General features: G+C 44.2%; 1 protein-coding gene across 2 annotated transcripts in view; it reads left to right on the plus strand.

The window, feature by feature from the left end:
* Positions 1-21,685, plus strand: part of gnao1b (guanine nucleotide binding protein (G protein), alpha activating activity polypeptide O, b) — a 360,805-nt gene that overhangs the window by 112,977 nt on the left and 226,143 nt on the right. The gene's annotated exons all lie outside the window — the stretch shown is intronic.

Consider the following 21,685-nt stretch of genomic DNA (forward strand, 5'->3'; position numbering starts at 1 on the left):
AAAACACACCAAATCTTCTGGTCCTGACCTAATTAATGATGTACCCTGGAGTATTGTATATGCCAACATCTATCACCCATGCATGTATTGCACATTGTATTCAGTGGCAGGTCAGGCCTAGATGGCACGCAGTCTGCTGTCGTGTCCAGGTGGCATATTCAAAAGGCCCCCAACATCATTAATCCACTGTTGAAGAAAGAAGGCGGACCTACTGAAAATGAAGGTAGATCCCTGGGAGCATTCTAAGGCTGGAAGATGGACCGCCTGAGAAAGAAGATGGATGTTCAGGAACATTTTGGACCCCATCCAGGACACTAAACCTGAAAGGTCCCTCTGCAGATGCTCCCCCCACTCACTGCTGTGGTATTCCGGGAACTTGGCAAAATTGTCCTCTGTGTCTCTCCTGGACTTAAACTTTTCCCCAAATTCCGAACCCAATCATTTTGTACATTGGCCCACACTGTCAGCCAGCTCAGAGCAAAATGGACAATATGTGCTACCATTGTACTCGGAACAGGTAGATTAGAACAGAGAAGGATGAGGGGCGACTTGATAGAGGTTTATAAGATGATCAGGGGAATAGATAGAGTAGACAGTCAGAGACTTTTTCCCTGGGTGGAACAAACCATTACAAGGGGACATAAATTTAAGGTGAATGGTGGAAGATATAGGGGGGATGTCAGAGGTAGGTTCTTTACCCAGAGAGTAGTGGGGGCATGGAATGCACTGCCTGTGGAAGTAGTTGAGTCGGAAACATTAGGGACCTTCAAGCAGCTATTGGATAGGTACATGGATTACGGTAGAATGATATAGTGTCGATTTATTTGTTCTTAAGGGCAGCACGGTAGCATTGTGGATAGCACAGTTACTTTGCAGCTCCGGGGTCCCAGGTTGGATTCCGGCTTGCGTCGCTGTCTGTGCGGAGTCTGCACATCCTCCCTGTGTGTGCGTGGGTTTCCTCCGGGTGCTCTGGTTTCCTCCCACGGTCCAAAGATGTGCAGGTTAGGTGGATTGGCCATGGTGGATTGCCCTTAGTGTTGGGTGGAGGTGTTGACCTTGGGTGGGGTGCTCTTTCCAAGAGCCGGTGCAGTCTCGATGGGCAGAATGGCCTCCTTCTGCACTGTAAATTCTAAGATAATCTATGATTAATGTAGGACAAAGGTTCGGCACAACATCGTGGGCCGAAGGGCCTGTTCTGTGCTGTATTTTTCTATGTTCTATGTTCTACCTGAACATAAAAAAGTTGATATTGATAGGTTAGGGGAAGCTAATAGGTTAGGGGATACACAAAGGCACACACAAACCATTAGGCATATCAATCGATCCTGCTGGTAGAATATGGTAACTTTTCTACTTCTGGCACTCACTTTACCCATTCAATAAAAAAACCTGTAAAACCCCTTTAGTTGCAATGGATAAATGCCCAGTTCGGGGACTCTTTTACTTACTCCATTGAGAAATAAATTTGTAATTGCTATGGAAACATTTTTCAGATGTTAGTAGAAAGCTTACCAAAAATGGAAACAGCATGATCTTTTCTTATGCTGAGTAATACAGTAGTGAAAAACAAATTGTGATCGAGGAACCCAAAATATGAAATGTACAAATATGGCCATCTTCCCTGAAGATAGGGATTGTGTGGTATTTACTTCTGCCATTTGATCAACACCCATGTGTGCGATTCTCCGAGCCCCGCGCCGGGCCGAAGAATCGCTGCAACCGCGCCACGACGCCCCGATGCCGGAGCATCGGCGCCATTTGCGGCGGCGTGTTTGGCGCGGCGCTGGCCGCGGACCGCTGGAATCGGCGAGGCCGCCGATTCTCCGGCCCGGATGGGCAGAGCGGCCGCGCAGATACAAAAGAGTCCCGCCGGCGTCGTTCACCCCTGGTCGCTGCAAGCGGGAACTCTGCGCGAACAGTCAGGGGGCGGCCTGTGGGGGTGGGGGGGGGGGGTGGTCTCCTTCACCGGGGGGGGCCCCCGATGGGGTCTGGCCCGCGATCGGGGCCCACCGATCAGCGGGCCGGCCTCTCCCCCCACTGGCCTACTTCCCTGCGCGACCATGTTGAGTCGGGGCCGGCGCGCTAACGAAGTTCCCCGCGCATGTGCAGGTTGGCGCGGCCCAACTGCGCATGCGTGGGTTGGCGCGGCGCCCATTTCATGCCGGGAAAGGAGGCTGGAGCTGTGTGAACCGCTCCAGCACCGTGCTGGCCCCCTGTGGGGGACAGAATAGGTCGTACCCGGGCCCGGTTCGCGCCATCGTGAAACGCAACGGCGTTCACGACAGCGCGAACACTTGGGCTCCATTTGGGAGAACCGCCCCCCTGTGTTTATTTATGAAAAATTGCTCGTAGTTATTTGACTGTTTGCCAATAACACCTCCTGATGTAGGAGCAGCTCCTTTATTCTGAGTAGGGGATAAGGGTTTCATGCCGACGTCGAGATATCGACTGTTGCTGTGGTAGAATCCAAATGGGAGGGGTACATTGAATCTCTATATATGAATGATGATGCAATGTGGTTTTGAATTCCATTTTGGTATGTGAATTACCCCTGGGAACATCTCAGGTTTTACATCCAGCATAAATGACACAGAAGAATTCCAACTGCATAGGTTGAAATGGCATAGTTAACAGGTGAAGTTGCACAGCCATTGTTTAAGGCATCACGAGAACCTCTCTCTTCAAGCAAGTCATTTGTAGCATGCTTGCAATCATCTAGTTTTTTGAAGAAGCTTTGGCTTTTATTATTACAGAGTGCATTTCCTGCCCAATACAATTAAACTTTAATGTAACTCACTAAAAGCTTGCTGGAATATTCCTTTGCAAGACTATCTAACTTGGAGCATTTGTAGAGTGGTAACTTCTACTTAGATACTATAAGTAACTTCTACTTATAACACAGTGGATGTTTCTTTTCTTCTGCTTTTCTCTCCTCTCCTCTTCCTCTTAGCCCCAATGGTCTTGACTCTGCTATGGAATATGAATCCATGGCCAGGCTTCTTTTGCTACCACACCTGAGTGGTCCTGTGTAGGTTTTTGCAGGCAGAGTTAGCGGCTTGATCCATGATGGGTACACTCCCAGCTGAGCACAGTGCTGTGCTGCCTGATCGTACATGTGCAATATCAGCAGGAGTTACTGGTTAGTGACAAAGAGTAGGCACACTGGCCTATCTTTTTCTCCCTCGTCCAGAGGTTTTGAAGCACAGTTGCAGCTGTGCCTGACATTCATCACCCTGGACTAGATATTACCTGTTTAGTTTGTACACTTACCTTTTCAAGTGACCATAACTAGCTCAATTGTAAGAGACACCACTGTGGAAGTTAAGGAATATGGCATAGATAGTCTCATATAACTTATGGTACTAGGCATAGAAAAATAAAATTATCAAAGGGTTACTATTAGAAAATGCTCTTCAGGCCTGATGGGTCACAACTGCGTATATTCAATAGCTCCCTTGAGTCTGGTGTGATATGATTATAGTTGTTATGTAGAGGATATTCCCTTAAGACAGTGTAATGTGATTAGAGGTGTTTTTGTAGAAGATGTTTCTATGGGTATAATTCGAAGTGTTATACAGAGGATACTCTGTGGCCAAACAATTTCCTACTCCAGGTTCATGCAAAAGACCATTGGCAATACTCACGTGGTTTTCACACTAAACAACCTTCTTCAAACTTCCCTTCCCCATTTACTCCCTTTGCAGGTGAAGATTTCTTCAAAATTGATGCTATCTGCCAGCTGCCCAACCATCTGCCTACCCTGCAACACCTGTTCATCTTCACCCAGTTCTTGGCAGTTTCATCTTCTTCTGAGGAAGGCTCATGCTTTTAAAATTGAAATGCCTATCAACACTTCTGTCCTCTTAGCTTAGAACACCCGCCTCCAAAACCCCCTTCGCCCAAAACCCTTGGATCTATTGTTTTCACTCAACTCATCCACCATTCCCTATTTCAGTTCTTCCAGTCTGGTTCCATCCCAGCTTAACTCCGACTCTCTTGATCAGAATAGTCATTGACAACTTAGAACATAGAACATTACAGCGCAGTACAGGCCCTTCAGCCCTCGATGTTGCGCCGACCTGTGAAACCACTCTAAAGCCCATTTACACTATTGTGGCATTCTCATGTTTCTTTCTCTCCATGACTTGTACGATTAACCATTCATTCTCCTCCATAATTAGCCCTCTATGGCCCACTTCAGCAGCAGTGCACTCTTCTGGTTCCATTCTAAGTTACTGCAATGAATTAAATGCATATTTTACAACTTTTCCACCTCCCATGCCCAAGCATTCATTTCTAATCTTACCAGAAGTTCAACTTCTGGTTCTCTCCTATTCATAATTTATATATTACTTCTGGCCGATACTATAAAGATATATATATTTCTACCCAGAGCTCCCCGCTGTCTCATCTTTAATTACATAACTGGCGTTTTTCTATCGGATATATTTGGAGGCATTGGGTCCTGAACGAGCTTAAACTTTGTTTAGCTCGTGTGAACAGGAGTGAAGCCATCCTGTTTGACTTCTATCAAATCATGTGCCTCAGATGTTGATTTTGCCTTTGTCCACTGCTGCTCTCTGATGGAATCTAACAGTGTGCAACCCAGGTCTTCTGCTTAGTCTACAGCTAAATAGCTTTTCTTTCACCTCTGAAATTGTTCAGTCTAATGCCCTGATGACATCCCCACTGCTGCTGATACTTTCATCATCTTCGGCATCAACTTCAACATTCTTTGAGTCACAGCGATGAAGTTGACATTTGATAGAAAGTTCTGCAGTCTCATTACTCCTGTCCTTGGCAACTTCTGCTGATTTCCATAGTATTAATTTCAAAATCCTAGCTGCCATCTCGGTCTTAGTCCTTTGAGACTCGCCAATCTTTTTTTTCAGCCCCAGATTTCAGCAGATACCCTCTGCCCTTCCAACTCAAATTATTTTGTGCCCCTCACCATTCTGTCTTCAATAACATGCCTTTGCAATTCATGATAATCCTGCATTCTGAGTTTCCTTCATCTCTTGTCATGCTTTTTTTCTCCCCTCCTTCTCTCCTCTTCCCCTGTTCTTACCAGTTCTGAGACAGCTGTAAGATGTCATGTGATAAGTGGTGTTATGTAGAGACTATCCCCTGAAGACTGGTGTGATATGATTAGCTACACTTCAGAGATTGTTCACTTAGTACTGGTTTATTTAGAGATGTGTACAGAAGGTATTGACTTGGAATGGAATTGTTGGGGGAATATGAGGGACTACGTTATCCTCCTGAGGCTGCCAACGGGTAATGCCTGCACGTTAGTGGCATTGCGGTGTCCTAGAAATGGGTTACATGTCTGCCCTTTGTGGTTGAGTGCATCTTATGGACCTGGTTGACCAAAAGACTAGGGGGATATTTAACATGCCATTGCTTATTAAAAGATGTTGTAGTTCCCTACCTTTTTCTTTTTTATTCTGATAAGTCAGGATAATCAAGCATAATATAACTCAGCCCAAATATCAACCAGCCTCCTGCAAATATGCCTGTACAGGGTTATATCTAAAGTCTTCTGTGTTTGTAGCCCTTTGCAGCGACTATGTGCTAACACTTCTGATAAGTCTATTCACAGTGCTTACTGGCAACACATCCCAGCTGAGCAAGGAGTGTGGAGAATTTAATTCTCACTTTGGGTTATTAATAACTCCTTATCTTCCCTTCTCCTGTCTAAAGAGAGCTCAGTGTTAGTGACTAAGATTGGTTTTAAAATTTGGACCCCTGACAGTAACCATATGGGAGTACATTCACACAGGAATTGTGCAGAAATTTCTCAAGTCATGGGCATTGTATTCAGTCCCTGTTGTTGATTTTGCTTCCATTTCTCTGTGCCAGTCTGAATTTCATGTTTTGGCATTTAGTTTAGTTCTGATTTCTTTCTATTACTGTTCAGTGTTTGCATCTTTTTTGAAACTTGCTTCATCAAAATCGCTAATTGTAAATGATTACTTCAGGTTATCACTGTCGGTTTTAGAGTTGTTTCATAATTTTAAAACCCCTTTTTAAAATTAAAAAAAAAAACCTTTTTGGTCAAGTTTTTCATATTTGCAAAATGCAGGCATGCAAATTGCCACCGTATTTCTCAATGATGCAGTGCCAACTAAGCCAGTCACACAGTTATCAAGAGTGGTGAGTGTTGTTGAGCATGGAACTGCTGATGTTATATTGTGATTCTCCCACTTTTGTAACAGCCAGTTAAAATACAGATTTTTTCACTTAAGTATAGCAATGTAGTTTGCTATCATAGCATAACACGATTTTAATCCAAATTGAGGATTGTTGGACAATGCGTGAACTAACAATAATTAACAGAAAGATCATGATAGCTGCATCTCTGAGACTGGCCATGTTACTGATCAGGATACTTCAAGTTCCATTTAAAATAAATTGCTGAACTTGATATTTAAGACATTCCACACAGGTTATTAACATGTCAATAGAAGAGGAAATAAAATGCTTTGGGATTCTCATCGCACTGCCTGTTTTTACTTCATGTATCTCAGAATTGTATGTCAGAATAAGATGCATAAGTGAGCTCACCTGATGAAATCTAACCAAAAGATTCCAGGTTTAAAGCTGACTCTGTACTGAGCTACTTGGTCTTGGCCTGGCTGGCACCTGACGAATGGTTGGTTTTAGGGCCCCTGAGAAAAGGTGAAGGAATAAAATAATCTTCAATTTTGTGCTCCTTATTGCTGTCCAGTAACTGTCTCACCTGGCTGACAAATCCCAGAGGTAATGCCCCTTCCATTATGCCCCTTCCTTCACTTGGAAAGTGCACTGTGTACATGCAGAGATTGGGTTTAGCTGCATTGTCTGATAGTCAGATAGCCTGCAGAATTCACTGGCTAGAATTGGACATGTAAAATAAACTCTTGGGCAAGGTATTGGAGGGAGCCGAGTGGGGTGGGGAATAATGTTTATGCACACAAACGTAAGGCTTCAGAGGACTGGTAAAGCATTTAGGTGAATATTAACTGCTGAAGTATAATCCCATGGGTAAGCCCAGGCCATGTAGATTAACTAGTGGAGTGCCAGGTGCTGCAACCAACATCAAGTAATAACTGTGCATCAACATCCCCTCTAAATCCTTTACCTGAAACAAAATTAAGTGAAGGAAGCTATATATTTATCTATGTTATAACTGAGGAAAGAGGACATGCAGGAGAAACATTTTATGGTAATGTCTGAAACTAGCAGAGATGATGGTACAAATAAATCTTAAATGGGTTTCAAGGAGGAACTTACCAGGTCCCTGTCAACAAATGGAATTCAGATTGTTAGAAATGTGGATGGGTTGTTGCAGGGTTGGTGGATTAGCCATGCTAAATTGCCCCTTAATTGGGAAAAAATGAATTGGGAAAAAAAATTAAAATAAAAGAAATGTGGATGGGTGGGCACGATGAGCTGGAAACCTTCTCCGATCTGCAACTGTTGCAAAGTTCTAAAACAATTTATTGAAGCGGCCACTACCGGAGACAAAGTTATTTTGAGTTGCCATGCCAGTCAGAAGTAAAATAATTGTGTTTTGGGATGCCGTGAGTTAGTAAATTGAAAATGAGCTGAGTCCCACTGGGTGTCTGGGACGTCTTCAATTTCATCAGATTGGAAGAAGCTATGGCTGTTTAGTACCAATACCATTGATACCAACAGAAATTACAGGGAGGGTAAATGGAGTTCTTTAATCTGATTTCTCCCCTTTTTTTTTGTTTGGACGAGAAAGAAAAAAAAAACAGTCACAGAAACAAGCGCCCTTCATTAACAATATCCAAAAGTTTCTGTGAACTTGCCCCTCTTTTCGTAAAACAATCTGATAGTTGATAGCTCCTGTCGACCCATTTAATTTTTGTTAATTCCCCTCTGCCCAACATCTGCTTCAAACTTGCGATGTCTATCCGTAACCTCTTTTCATTGACACTTTTTGTAGAGTGCACATTTTCCCATGGGATTTATTGTCAATGTGACAGTCAATAGGTATATTACCCAAATCCCCTAATCTCAAAATTTCTGTCAATATCATACTTATATAAAAGGCCATATCCACCGCCTCTACAAGGCTTAACATCTCAGCAGCCAAAGTGCTTTTTACCACTCTCCTTATTTTCTTTGTTTCCCACACAAGCGGGCAACATTTACCATTGTTCCCCAAAAGGATAATTATAAAACTTCCTGCGCTTGAAACCCCATCACATAAATTTGCGTAGGACGCATCATTATAAACTATGAGTTTCAAGTGCGTAAGGTCACCTAAAACCGGGAACTTCAAAACACACCCCTGCATTTTTAGTTTGGCCAACGCTTTATTTGCTCTTATTATGTCTTCCACTTTGGGATCATTCATTTTTGTACTCAACTCTAAGACATCAAAACTCACGTCCGGTCAAGTCTGTCTACCTAACCAGTTCAGTTGCCCAATTAAACTTCGCAGTTGCACTTTTTCTATCTCTGAAACCATTGCGTCTTTTTGTGAACCTCGGCCACGACTAATTGCTATTGGGCTGATGCTTTCCAAATAAGATTGCTGACGTAAAGTTGCCCCCAACTTAGTCTGTCCAATTTCCAGTCCAATATATTTAAATGCACCGGAAGCCTGACTTCCAACCCTGAATTGTTTCCTCAAACCAGAGATTACAATAGCTTCAAAATCACTAGTCCCACCCCACAAAAAATCATCGACATGCATCATAAAACTGCCAGAAAATGTTCTTTTATAGTGCCTGTAAAACATTGCAGGATCTGCTTTCAACTGGCAACAGCCTAACTTTAACAAAACTGACCTTACCGAAAAATACCAGATTCTAGATGCATCATTTAATCCATATACACATTTGTTCAACTTCCAGAGTACCAATTCTGTGTTAGCTGCTTCTTTAGGAGGACAGAGAAAAATGTCTCTCTGGAGCTGATGCCCCTGCAAAAAGGCAGCTTTTATATCTATAGATTTGCATTCCCATGACTTTGTGGCTAATAGAGCCAAGAAGATCTTTAAAATAACCTTTCCTGCAGTAGGTGAATCTACCCTTAAATCCTGATCTTCTAAGTTTTCTTCAAATCCCCTTGCCACAAGCCTGGCCTTTGCCTTATACGTTCCATCCGGAAGAACCTTTTCCGTGCAAATCCATCTGTGGGATAGAGCTCTTTGTCCCCTATCCGGTACTTCCGTGTACACTCCAAATTCACTCCAACTATGCAATTCTTGCTGCTTAGCTTCTTTGATAAGATAACTTTTTCATCTAATTTATTTTGAAGCCACCAAAATCTCACGTGCATGTGGGCTTCTACTCCTATTATTATTCGTAGTCTTACTCATGTTCCGAGATCTTGATAAACTACGTCCCCTCACCCGCCTGGTATCTCGTTCTGTACTGCTACTGCTTGATCTTTCCCTTCTGCTGTGGGATGTCCTTTCAATAGTTCTCGACCTTTTCCTGTGGAGCTGTTCACTATCCGATGTACTATCTGAACTGGCACTGCGAATCTGTGCCCTCCATTTTTGAACTTTGTTTTCCCAATCCATTGTCTTGACTCATTCCCCTGAATGCTATACATTCAACCAATGTTTATACTTTCCAGTGGCCTTCCCTGCTCTACTAATAACAGTTGCATCCTTCTATTGATTAGACCCTTCAGGCAAGTATGTCACTTTTGTACCAACCTTTGGCAGTTGCCCTTTTGGAAAAATGGCCTGTTCTAATTCATCAGAAGTGTTGTGTTCCTCCACAGAAACCCTGTCTATATCAGTTAATTGGTCCTCATAGTTCTGGAACACATGCATACCAATGACTCTGGTTCCTCATCATGTCTGTCTGCTCTGTCTAAGTTTGAAAATTTGTAATCTGTACCCATTATCCTTGATGAATGTACCCTAACAGTTTGATTACCATGTTGCAAAATAATTGTTTTGTCATCTATGCCTATGATCTTCCCTGGGCCTTTCCATTCATTAGAATTTTCTCTTTTATAGTATACCCTGCCTCCTTGCTGAAAAACGGCATCTGAGGCCGTACGTTATGTCTTAAAGCTCTGCGAATTCTTTCAGAGACTTCTGCTTCCAAAAAAGCTTTTCTACTGCGATGTAATGCATTTAAATGTTCAGCAAAACCAGAGCTAATTGTAGTCCCCTCCCAAGCTAAAGGCTGATCATCCAAAATAGACAGAATTTTAGGATTTCTACCAAACACTAATTGATAAGCCCCCAACCATCTGCAATGAATTCTTTGCATGTACTGCCCATGCTAAAGCTGAATTTAGCCTGCAATTTGGTCGATCTGCCAAAATTTTCTGAAGTATGTCATCGATGACAGCATTATTTCTTTCACAGACACCATTACTAAATGGGCTTTCTGCAGCCGTATTCATAACTCTGATATTCATGTTTTCACACATATCCCTAAACTCATCATTAGCAAATTCTCCCCATTGTCCGTAAGGAATTTAGCCGGTGAACCCATTCCTGTCCCTATTCATTTTTCCACGATTTGATCCAGAATTACTCTCTTTTCTTTACTTCGTACAATCGTAGATTGACTAAATCTGGTTGCTAAATCTACAAAGTGCAAAATAAATATATTATTTGCTTTATCCCAGATCTTAAGGTCCATGGCCACAATGTTGTTAAAATCCCTGGCCAAAGGTAGGGTTACTATCGGTCGTGCTGGTATCCTTCTGTACTTCCTACAAACTTCACAGCGGTCACTAATCTGTTCTATCAGTTTAGTATAGTCGTCATCCCTTACCCCTGCATCCTTTAATAAATTATTTAGCCTCCGAGGAGACGGATGTGCAAATTGCCTATGCAGTTTTAATACCACAAGCTTATTTCTCAGCTAAAGTCCCATTTTCAACTGCCATTAACACATCCTTAACCACTCTACTTGAAATATTATTTGTCAGTAATGGAATACAATAGTGTCCCGACTGTGTAAATTGTAAGTCCACCACCTTTCCAAAAACTGTTGCCTTATCCTGTTCCATATCCAGTTTCATGTGTGCTTTCTTCATCGACGGTCTGCTCAGAAGCAAAGGATCTTGCCTGATACAACATATGTGCTAATGAAATGATTCACTCCGGCAATATTGCAAGGGATCACCACTCTTTTCAGCGACTTCAGAGTATTATCATCCCCAAACCTGAAACATGTGGAACTTTCAAATTCCTTAACCTTGTTACGATGTTCAGCATTCAAAGAGTCCAGGTAACATTTTAACCAGTCAATTCCACACACAGTAGATGTGCAGCCACTGTCTAATACAGCACAGTTGAAGGATTCTGCAACCAACACCCTCATTACCGGCGTAAAACTGCTTGTCAATAGGACAATGCCTTCTTTCTGGTCACTATCTTTTTCCTCTTCTGAGTCTTCCGTGTCATCTGTCGCTTCAAACACTCTATCATAACGAGTTGGACAGTTGAAAGCATAATGGTATTGAGAGTCACATCGAAAACATCAATTTATCATGCTCCATGCATTTCTGGGGTTCACCTTCCTATTGTAGGTTCTAACTGGGTTTCTGTCTTCATAATTTCCTTGTCTCGGTCTCCTTCTATAATCTTGAGCCCTGTTCGTAGCCATAAGATTGCGCCATCCTGTTAGTAGTGTATCTTCCATATTCTGCCTTATTGCAGGCTGACCTATTTGGGTCATCAGAGCCATCGGAATCGAATGTTTCCCCAGAAACTTTTGTAAAGCTTTTGTCATCTGTTCGAATAAGGTATCCTTATCAGTAAACTGAACTCCTGTCAAAACCAGGAGCCTATCCATGTTGCTCACTCTAGTACAGTCAAGTAATTTAAAGACCAACACAGACTGTGGAAATTCCAGGTTGTGTTTCTGCAGTCTTTTATATAGTCTGTCAAATTCCATTATATAGTCTTCCATGGAGATATCCTCCATTTTCCGGAACTTATCAAAATCCGACCATGCTTCATACGCACTTAACAAATCATCTTTCTTATAAATCTTATCTATATAATGTAATAAAGTTTCCAGACCTTCTTCTGAGTCTAACTCTTCCAATTCCAGCTCAGAAAGCACTTTGTTTCGGATTTTACTGCCATATGGTAGAGAAAGAGCCAATGCCATACCTTGTTTTCTCTTTCCCAAAGCAGTTAACTTAGTCCACATAACTACTGCACTTCTCCATTGGTCGTACGATTCCCTTTCAGAAAATAAGGGAGGATAGTCATATCCAGCCTTCTTTATCCTCGGTTCAGCCATATATCCCTTTTTTTTTCTCACTCACTCTTTGGTTTGATCTGGAAAGTTGTATCTTTCAACCCTTCACATTTACACAGCAACCATTCTCTGCTACCAATTGTTAGACATTTTAGTTGCTGTGATATGAAGAGTCTAAAGTTCTGTTCCTTTTTCACAAACACACATTTATTTCCTTCCAACAGCCTTTGCACAAAACTCTCACTATACATCACCTGACAGAGGCCACCTGAAGCCTCTTTACATATCAGTGTCAATTAATGGATACTTAACATAAATGAGACAACTAATTGCAATGTCTCTTAACCCATTACTTAACAAACTATGCCCCAGTGCCCTTTGCCATTTTTCCCTCTGTCACATTTTGAAATTCCTCCCGGCCAGTCTGCTGCCCCTTGCTCATTATACTCCTTGTCTGATTAGCCATAAACCAGCTTTTCCTGTCTCTCACGGTTCATGCATTTTGAACCAACAAACACCCCCTATATCGGGTGAAAAGGACCAGGCACCTCCACCTCGAACGGGAGCCACCAAATGTGCGACCATTCACTCCATGGTCTCCACCGGAAGTCAGCTGTCACAGATTCTGAGTGAATATTTACATACATAGAACATAGAACATACAGTGCAGAAGGAGGCCATTCGGCCCATCAAGTCTGCACCGACCCACTTAAGCCCTCACTTCCACCCTATACCCGTAACCCAATAACCCCTTCTAACCTTTTTGATCACTAAGGGCAATTTATCATAACCAATGCATCTCACCTGCATGTCTTTGGACTGTGGGAGGAAACCGGAGGAAACCCACGCAGACACGGGGAGAACGTGCAGACTCTGCACAGACAGTGACGCAGCGAGGAATCGAACCTGGGACCCTGGCACTGTGAAGCCACAGTGCTAGCCACTTGTGCTACCGTGCTTGCCTTGTTTTACTGCACCTCCCAGCAAATGTCTGCTGCAGCTTGAATTTCAGCACCTTGCTGAGGTAAGGTAGAGTAATATTTACATTGCAACTCATCCAAGGATATTAATTCTAAAGATTATTATTTGCTTGATTATATTAGGATGGCACAGTGGTTTGCACTGCTGTCTCACAGTACCAGGGACCGGGATTCAATTCCAGCCTTGGGTGACTGTGTGGAGTTTGTATGTTCTCTTCCTGTCTGCGTGGGTTTCCTTTGGGTCTCCAGTTTCCTCCCACAGTCCAAAGATCTAAAGATAGGTAGATTGGCCATGCTAAATTGCCCCTTAGTGTTCAAAAGGTTAGGTGGGGTTATAGGGATGAGTTAGGGGCATGGGCCTATGTAGAGTGCTCTTTCAGAAGGTCGGTGCAGACTTGATGGGTCAAATTGCCTCCTTCTGCACTGTAGGGATTCTATGATATCAATGTAGCGAGAAGAAAATTGTCAAGATAGTATTGAATAGCAAAAGTCTGAGAACAGTGACACATTCAGACAGTCACACAGATCATGCTGTGAACAGAAGACCCTGGCAACTGAGACAGGATAGTTTCTCCAACCCTCTGCCTCACTCGATAATTATCACATAAACTGCTATTGCAGCTAGGAAGTAAACATTAAGCAAATTTATTAAATTAAATTTTCTTGCACTGGTGGCATTTTTGTATCTTTTCTGAGCACAAATAATTCTACAGCGATTGTTTACTAGCCCATCACATCAACTCATCTATTTGTGACGTTAATAAACACCTAACAATCTGCAGTTAAATTGGATGCTGCTAGTGTGCAGAATGATAGCTTCATTACAGGTTATGGTAACAGTGTAAGTGTGAAAATTCACAACCCTCATGCCTGTCGTGTTGGGTGTTCCGATACACAAACGAACCAACACGGTTGTAGATGGTACAACTCTGTTTTATTGTTCTGTACAATAATAACTATTAATTTCTGGCTGTGGTTTGTACTTTACCAGCTAACCTGGGGACCCAGCCTTTGCACTATCTTGGTGAGGCACTCAGCACATGGTGTATGTCTGAGTGGCACGCTGTGAGCTCTGTGCTCTGAGCTATCTCCTGGTAGAATGAGCGGGAACTGTGGTGTTCCCTGTTTTATAGTGTGTGTGCTCTCACTGGTGATTGGCTGTGATGTTGTGTGTGTGTTGATTGGTCCATCTACCTGTCCCTCAGTGTGTGTGTGTGATTGCACCATGATATGTTAATATGGATATCATGACATCCCCTTTTCACAAGGATATGTGCCTACATGGTAATAAGTATTGGTGTGTACTGAGTGCATCTGAGTATGTGTGTGCAATATTTACAACATGTACATGAGGCTAAACTATATACATAGGAAGGTGTCAGGTGCAACAGAGCAACGAGGTTGTACCACAAACAAAATAAGTGCAATCATCAAATATCGAAAGAGAACTTCTGGAACGACAAGAAAGAAACACGTTAACATTATTGCACAACAATTCAGTGAGTCCAATGTGCAAACAGGCTCATAAGTCCAGCCTAGTAGGTGGGCGACGAATTCGGGTTGACCGCCTCAAGGGTGGGTCAGGATCCACCGGCTGAGGAATGGGCCTGGCCACGGGTGATAGAGGAATAGGCAGAGTGGCCGGAAGCTCCACAAAGTCGACATCAGGGACAGCAGGAGGGCGTGGCACCGGCACATGATCCCGTAGCGAGCGCGGAAGCAGCCGAAGGGCCCGTCGATTACGTCGGCGAATGGAGCCATCAGGCATGCGAACCAGGAACGAGCGGGGAGCCACGCGGCAGAGAACCTCGGCGGTTGCCGACCAGCCACCCTCCGGTAGGTGTATGCGGACGTTGTCTCCAGGCGCCAGGGCAGGAAGATCAGTTGCCCGAGCGTCATGTGCCACCTTCTGCTGAGCACGCTGCTGTCGCATCCTTTGCAGTACTGGAGCATGGTCTTTGAGTGGTGCTGGGACTCTACGAGGTGCGTGAATGACCGGGGTGGCGTCCGGTTTGAGCCGTATTCTGTAAGTGTAGGGCAGTGTGCCCATGCCCTCGAAAACCTCTTGGTTGTGGGCGAGGAGTGAGTGGAGCTGCGCCCTAAAGTCATCCGGGAAATCGCACGTGCCTTCTGGAGACAGAGTGTGTACCCGCTGAACGAGGTGGAGGATCTTGCACGCTTGTGCGCCTAACAGAGCGTCCTTCGAGGATCCAACTATCTCAAAAGACAGTGTGGCTGTGTTTGAATTGTGTGCAACTTCAAGCTGGCAGGACCCCATGGCCGGGATGACGTTCCCGTTGTAATCAACCAGCTGACAGTGGGATGGCCGAATCGGTGGTTTGACCTTCAAGGTGTGGAAGGCTGACCATGCAATGAGATTGGCAGAGGCACCAGTGTCTAAGCGGAATGTGATTGGTGATCGGTTGACCGTTAGGGTGGCAAACCATTCATCGCCCGGATTAATGCTGTGCACTGGCATCAGCTGGTGGGTCCTACTTGGGGACATCCGGGTTCCTGTCTATTACCGCAACGCGGAAGGGTTCCCGGTCATCGGTGTCACCGGTCTGCACGTCGTCAGGGTATGACTCGGTGTATGTGGGTTGAATGGCCCGCATGTCCCTGTGAGGCTGGTGGAATAGCGGAGGGTTGGTAGGTTGAGCTGCTCGACAGCAGGCAGCGTAGTGGCCCATCCTGCCACAGCGGAGGCATTGTCGCGTTTTAGCTGGACATTGCTGCTTTAAGTGGCGGATCCACAGTTGCCGAACGTCGTGACGTCATGGCATTCGTTGCGCCACCGCGCTTGCGCGGTCCTGCGTAGAGCGCGCCTGCGCATCACGTCCCTCTGCATCACCGTCCCCTCTTTTGGCGCGTACAAGCGCGGGATCTCGGAAAACGCGCAAAATGGCCGCCCTCGTGCGGGCCGGGAGGAACTCGATCGATTGGACCCCTTCGGCCTCGTAGGACCCCTGCCATGCCGATTCGGCCGCCTGGATTTGGGAGTACCGGCTGGTCGCGTTTTCGTGGAGGACGCAGGTCTCGATGGCGGTGGCTAGGGTGAGGCACTTTATTTGGAGGAGCTGCTGGCGTAGGGTGTCCGAGGTGACCCCAAAAACTATCTGATCCCGAATCATGGAGTCGGAGGTGGCCTCATAGCCGCAGGACTGCGCGAGGATACGGAGGTGTGTCAAATGAGATTGAAAAGGCTCATCCTTACCCTGCAGGCACTGCTGGAAGAGGTACCTCTCGAAGCTCTCAATAACTCCCACGCTGAAGTTTTCCTCAAATTTTAGAAGGACCGTCTTGTATTTCGTCTTGTCCTCGCCTTCCGTGAATGCCAGGGAGTTGTAGATGTGGATGGCATGTTGCCCCGCCGTGGAGAGGAGGAAGGCGATCTTCCTGGTGTCCGATGCATTCTCCCTGTCTGTGGCTTCTAGGAAGAGCTGGAAGCGCTGTTTAAACAGCTTCCAGTCGACGCCGAGATTTCCAGCGAACCAGAGCGGCTGCGACGGGCTGATGGTGTCATGGCGCAGGATGGCGGATCTCTGAAGAGGTGCAGGTAGGTCTCACAGTCGCTGGCGAGTTTTCAGTCCTGGTATCATGTCGTGTTGGGTGTTCCAATACACAAACGAACCAACACGGTTGTAGATGGTACAACTCTGTTTTATTATTCTGTACAATAATAACTATTAACTTCTGGCTGTGGTTCGTACTTCACCAGCTAACCTGTGGACCCAGCCCTAGCACTATCTTAGTGAGGCACTCAGCACATGGTCTATGTCTGAGTGGCATCCTGTGAGCTCTGTGCTCTGAGCTATCTCCTGTTAGCATGAGCGGGAACTGTGGTGTTCCCTGTTTTATAGTGCGTGTGCTCTCACTGGTGATTGGCTGTGATGTTGTGTGTGTGTTGGTTGGTCCAACTACCTGTCCATCAGTGTGTGTGTGTGATTGCACCATGATATGTTAATATGGATATCATGACAATGCCAATGCTGTGTTGTGAATGAGTTGATGTGTTTGGGTCAAAAATGTTTTGCAAGGCAGGGAATATGGCTTTGAATAGTCCAATGAATGGTAGAAGGGATGGAATTTTAAAATCGGAACAGACAGAGGCCATTCATCCCATTGAACCTGTTCCACCAGTCAATTTGATCATGTCTGATCTGCCATAAAGCTTCTCCTAATTTAGATTGTACGTTCAAAGTGTCTGTTAATTCCTGGGAGAAGGGACTAGAAAATGCTCGATGTGCACTACAAGCAGTCAGTAGCACTAAGGAGATTTCCACTTTGATTACACTACATCACATGAAGTCCAGACCACCCTGTGAATATAATGTCAGGTCAGATCTACAGGAGGAGCTGGTTAATGTCAGTGTGTCGTTATCTGCAGGTACTTATACGGTTTGGATTTGCGACGGAACAAATTTTAACTTGATCAAACCTGAGCAATTCCAGCCCAAAGGGCCCATCCCGATTCTCTCCCTCATTCAGTCGCTCCTAAACTCAGGGACACCGATTTGAAAACAGACGCAAAAGCCTGCTGAGTGTGTGCCGCTGTACCCCCTGGGTACTGATCTTCGATCAAAATCCAGCAGGCAAGGGTAATGTTGGCCAAAGACCAATTAAAATCTAAGTGCCAGTATGCTGTGCTCTGTCCAGGGTACTGAAAAGGCACTTTGCCCTAACAGTCAAAGATCAGCCACATAATGTCTTGTTATCGCTGTGATGTGGACTTGAGATTTTTAAAATTCTTTTATGGGATGTAGGCAAGTCGACTAGGCCACAATGGGCATTTATTGCCCATCCCTAACTGCCCTTGAGGCGGCAGCAAGAATCAACCACATTGCTGTGGGTCTGGAGTCACATGTAGGCCAGATCAGGTAGAGACGGCAAATGGTTTCTACAACAATCGACAATGGTTCCATGGTCATCATTAGACTTTTAATTATAATTTTTCTTTTTTAATTCAGATTTCACCATCTGCAACGGTGGGATTCGAACCCAGGTCCCCAGAGTCCTTGGGCCTCTGGATTACTAGCCCAGTGACAATGCCACTAGGCCACTGCCGCCCCCATGAAATACATTTCATAGTTAAGAAAGGGCGAATTTAGGTTGTTTCCTCTAGCATAATGATCTTTTTTTTAAACTGCAGATGTTTCAGGTTAAGATATTCAGCATGGGTTCCTTAGGAACAAGTTGATTTGCAGGAATCTTGGGCGAAATTCTCCTACCCGCCCCGCCACATTTCTGCCCCGACCGGCCGGCGGGAGTCTCCGTAACACCGGCCGGTCAATGGGGTTTCCCATTGTGGGGCAGCCCCACGCCATCGGGAAACCCCCGGGCGCCGGCAAAACGGAGACTCCCGCCGGCGGAGAATGACGCCCCCAATCTGAGAAGTAGTTCATGTGCCTGCAGTCTTGAAACATAAACAGTCTCCTTAATTATGGCAAAGAGTGTTTTCAGCTGAAAGCTAACTTATGTACAGATCCCATATTCATAATAGTGTTTAAGGGTATTACAATGAATCAAATGCATGGCAATCAGAAAAGTCTGTGTTTCTTGTAATGTGCTAAGGGAGGGAGAGAGCCTTGTATATTATATACCATCTTCTACAACTCTGAAACATGCCAAAGTTCATGAAGAATCCATTGAACTGTAGTTGCAGTTGTCGCAAATATGACCTGCCTGTAACGGTAGGCCCTGACTTATCCACAAGATGGGACCTCTGACCATAAGACCATAAGACATAGGAACAGAATTAAGCCACTCGGCCCATCGAGTCTGCTTCGCCATTCAATCATGGCTGATATTTTCTCATCCCCATTCTCCTGCCTTCTCCCCATAACCCCTGATCCCCTTATTAATCCAAAACCTATCTATCTCTGTCTTAAAGACACTCAGTGATTTGGCCTCTACAGCCTTCTACGGCAAAGAGTTCCACAGATTCACCACCTTCTGGCTCAAGAAATTCCTCCTCATCTCTGTTTTAAAGGATCGTCCCTTTAGTCTGAGATGGTGTCCTCTGGTTTTAATTTTTCCTACAAGTGGAAACATCCTCTCCACGTCCACTCTATCCAGGCGCCGCAGTATCCTGTAAGTTTCAATAAGATCCCTCCTCATCCTTCTAAACTCCAACGAGTACAGACCCAGAGTCCTCAACCGTTCCTCATACGACGAGTTCTTCATTCCAGGGATCATTCTTGTGAACCTCCTCTGGACCCTTTCCAAGGCCAGCACATTCTTCCTTAGATACGGGGCCCAAAACTGCTCACAATACTCCAAATGGGGTCTGACCAAAGCCGTATACAGCCTCAGAAGACCTCCCTGACAGAGGAGTGTTCACCTAGATTTTGCCTTCAAGCATCTGGAGAGGGACCTGAATCTAGGACCTTCTGCCTCTTGAATGAAAGTACGACAGCTAGTTGTGTTAACTATAGTGATGGTTTTTGGCAAGAAATGAATATTTTAGTAGGACATTGCTTGTTATTTGAGCTGGGATATCCAATTCCGTTCAGTTAATTGATGAACAATGTAAATGGCAACAATGTTTAATACAAGGCACCCATCTATTTTTGGTGAATCACTCCACACTTCCCACACCCAACTTGTATTAATGAACAACACTTCACAAACCTACAAATTGACACACAACCTGATGGCAAGTTGTGTAATTAGCCACTCGGCAGGCTACCAGAGCAGTTTGTGGTGATTTGTTTGAAAATTTTCCCATCTTGCTTAATGGAAGCTGCTGTTCCTTATTCACTACTTCCCCGAGATGGCGCAGTCTAGATCAGTAACTCTCTGCAAGGAGTTGGGTTAATTTAGGATGTAATTAGTGACAGAAAATTTGTGGCATAAATTGGACAAACTTTATCACACATCAGCAAGCGTTTTCATATAGTGACCTCTCTGATCCCAAGTGGTTGTAGGAGCCAGTGTATTTTCTAAGATGGTAACAATGTGCCATGTACCAGGAATATCCAGAAACTCTATTTTGCTCACCTGCCGCATGCAAACATGTACGCATCCATTCTTGCATCGTTCTGGTCCTTTTGCTAATATGGAATTAACATGCTAACCTTGAAGCCATTTACTGGACTACGGTTGTCTCCTTAACCAGTAACCCATCTTACTGACATGAATTTGCACCGTTGCCCAGATTCTCTGAGCTGTAGTCATTGCTGCTTCAGAAACTGCCACAGGTGAATGAATAAAATCTCATCATTAATAGACCCGTTCTTTTTAGATCTACCAATCCTAGTTTTAGGAATTCAAAGCATACTTGTAAAAAATAAAAGACAGGCATGGTCTATCAACAATTAAAACAGTTAATGGGACCGCTGGATATACTGAAGGCACATTGTTCAGAAACATGTGCAGTGATGAGCTCATCTATCGTTTTCTGCAGGGACAGAGAACAGCACCAAGCTCTCCTGCAAACTCCAGTGGAGTGGAGTGGTCATCCCTCAGATCTAATTATAGATGAGCAAAGAACTGAGGAATCAAATTTGAAAACATCAAGACCCTCTGGTAGACTGCATCCCTGTTTGTTTTTGTGTGTGACATGATATAATCTCAGGGGTTTCGTTTGCGTTTATCCTGAGGATGACACTCATTTATTAGCTTTGTCCATGGGTGCCATTTCCAGCCAGTGCACAGCTCCAGGCCCCAGTGAGTCAACTGAAAACTGCAATACTTCTCATTGCTCATGAAGTGTTATATTGAAGGATTAGAACAATGGTGCCAGATTTTACTTGGGATATTGTTAGGGAGGGCATATTCCCATTCTTTCCCTTGTGAATGCTTTAATCTTGTAGTAATTCACTGAGAACTTTGTATCAATTGTAATTTTGTTAAATTGCTAATTATAGATGAATTCAGCGTACCTTTTGCCAGTTCTTGTAACTGTGCCAAAAGTCAGATTAGATTTAAGGTGACTGCAGCAATTGTGTGAGTTGGCAGACTAGATTAAACGTATTGCCAAATATTATGCTTAGCCCAAGGCAAAGCTCGGAATGCCAAGAAAATGGTTCATTATTTTTACACAAAAATTGTGATGAGTTCAAGTATTATTAAATTAGTTTGATTCAAAAACGCAGCGTGGAATAGTCACATTTGCAGATCCTACCAAACTATCAGGGGCAATGGAATCCGAAGCGGTAGTTCAATGTACAAAATGAGTTGGACAAGGTACACAAGTGACCAGAACAATAGTGGGTGAAGTTCACTGCAGATGGTGTAAAGCAGCATGCAGAGCAAAGAGAAATAAGCAACACTTGTACTTAATGAATCGTGTTGAACCAGCTAAAGGGGAAGCTGAAAGAGATCTCAATATTATTTTTCACCGTGACGTAGTAAACCAGTGGAGTGGATTGTCCAGCTGTTATCGAACCACCTGACTTTTCATTTCCATTGCAGAAATGTGGAATTTTCATGCGACAGGGAAGGTGTTTTTATTTATATAAGTTTACAAGACAATGAAGTGAATGGAAAAAGTCAATCCAG

Source organism: Scyliorhinus torazame, chromosome 10, assembly GCF_047496885.1.
Source record: "Scyliorhinus torazame isolate Kashiwa2021f chromosome 10, sScyTor2.1, whole genome shotgun sequence".
Classification (NCBI taxonomy): domain Eukaryota; kingdom Metazoa; phylum Chordata; class Chondrichthyes; order Carcharhiniformes; family Scyliorhinidae; genus Scyliorhinus; species Scyliorhinus torazame.